The following is a 1,954-nucleotide window of genomic DNA, read 5'->3' as shown; positions in this document are numbered from 1 at the left end:
TCAAAACTCAAAAGAAACATGTAAAATATAATATATTATATGCGATAAAATACAAAGATTTGCAATGATAATAAATAATAATATAAACTTATATCATTATTATTATTATACATTAACGTTTCCTATAAGCTATACGCCTATACATAGAGTACTCTGTGGTGAGCTAAATACTATATTGATAATGGATATGGAATATGGATATCACCTATTTTATTATTATGCTATCGACTATCGTCTATTTTTAGCAGGATGATAATGATAATGCAATGGAATTATAGGAACCACGAGTACAGTACTACAGTGAATACCGTCGATTACGATTTACGACGGTTGAACATCATTACTAATAATAGATTTAGTTATTATTATCGTATGGTATATAAGTACAAGCAAGCAAATAAAATTAGTAATATTAAAAATAAACAAATAGATAAAAATAAAAATAGATAAATAACATGGATGGATTTTGGTAACCGTGAATAATTGATAAAATATAGTGGTATGTTCTTCTTTAAAGTATAATGTCGAGGGCTTTGATCCAATTAATAGCTTCATCCGTAGCGTGGTGAAGTTCCCGCATTGATCCTTTAAATGCGCGGAGGGGGCAGTCTTTTATTATATGATGGATGGTCTGAGAGGGATGCCCACAGTCGCAATCTGGGAGGTCTGCCATTTTCCATTTGTGGAGCAGCTCTTTACAGCGCCCATGTCCAGTGCGAAGTCGATTTAACACGACCCATTCTCGTCGAGGTAGTTGATGTCCTGGTAACGGGTTTCCTAGTGATTGTATTATATTGTGGGAGTCCGGATTAAATTTTTCCCATTCTGATTTCCAATCAGCTAGGCCATCGTAGCGGTCCGCAATAAGTTTCCTCATACTAATGTGGGCGGGTTTTCTGGATTTCAGCCTGAGGCTTCCATTATGAATGGTGTCCTGATGGATTGGGAGAGATTGGTTGTCAGCGTATTTTGACCATTCTCTGTGACCAGCTGATTTACGGCGTATGGAAGGAGGGAAAATGTTACACAAGACGGGAAGCACTGTGTTGGAGTGACTTTACCGTACCAGAAATTATCCTCATAGAGTGGTTGAGCTGGACGTCAATCTTGCTGCAATGTGAACTGTTTATCCAAACTGGACAGGCGTACTCTGCGGCTGAGTACACTAGGGCCAGAGTAGACGTTCTAAGTGCGGAAGTAGATGCTCCCCCAGGATGAGCCAGCTAGTTTTTGGATTATATTATTTCTGGTTTTAAGCTTAGCTGCAGTATTTTCTATATGTCTTTTGTACGTAAGCTGTCTATCTAGTGTTACTCCTAAGTATGTAGGAGTCTGGTCATAGTTGAGGGTACTACCACGGAACGTTACCTTGGGTTGATAGTTGGCCAGACGATTATTTAGATGGAAGCTTGTGACGACAGTTTTATTTATGTTGGGTTTAAGTCGCCATCTGTGTAGATATGTTGAAATTATATCTAGGTCTTGTGATAATACTTTTTCGGTGACTTCAAATTTATTGTTTTGCACAGCCAGTGTAATATCATCAGCGTAAATAAATGTCCGTGAAATTGTGTTTGGTAAGTCACTAATATAGAGATTGAACAAGATTGGTGCAAGAACCGACCCTTGGGGTAACCCGTCGTTCAGTCGTCTTGGTTTGCTATGTCTTTCTCTTAGATGGACTACAACTGTACGATTTCTAAGCATTTCGTTCATCAGTTTGTATAGTGTGAGACAAGGAAATAGTTCCAGGAGTTTTGTAAGGTGACCTGTTCTCCAGACTGTATCGTATGCAGCTGTAAGGTCGACTAGTACAGCTGTAGTTTTCAGGTTCATTTGGAATCCGTTTTCTATAAATGTAGTTAAGGCTGCTACTTGGTCTGTACAACTTCGATGAGGTCTAAATCCAGCTTGTTCTTTGGGGACCACTTGATCGATAATTGGACTAATGCGA

Source organism: Acyrthosiphon pisum, unplaced genomic scaffold (genome assembly GCF_005508785.2).
Source record: "Acyrthosiphon pisum isolate AL4f unplaced genomic scaffold, pea_aphid_22Mar2018_4r6ur Scaffold_20892;HRSCAF=22451, whole genome shotgun sequence".
Lineage (NCBI taxonomy): Eukaryota > Metazoa > Arthropoda > Insecta > Hemiptera > Aphididae > Acyrthosiphon > Acyrthosiphon pisum.
Note: the sequence above shows the minus strand (reverse complement) of the source record.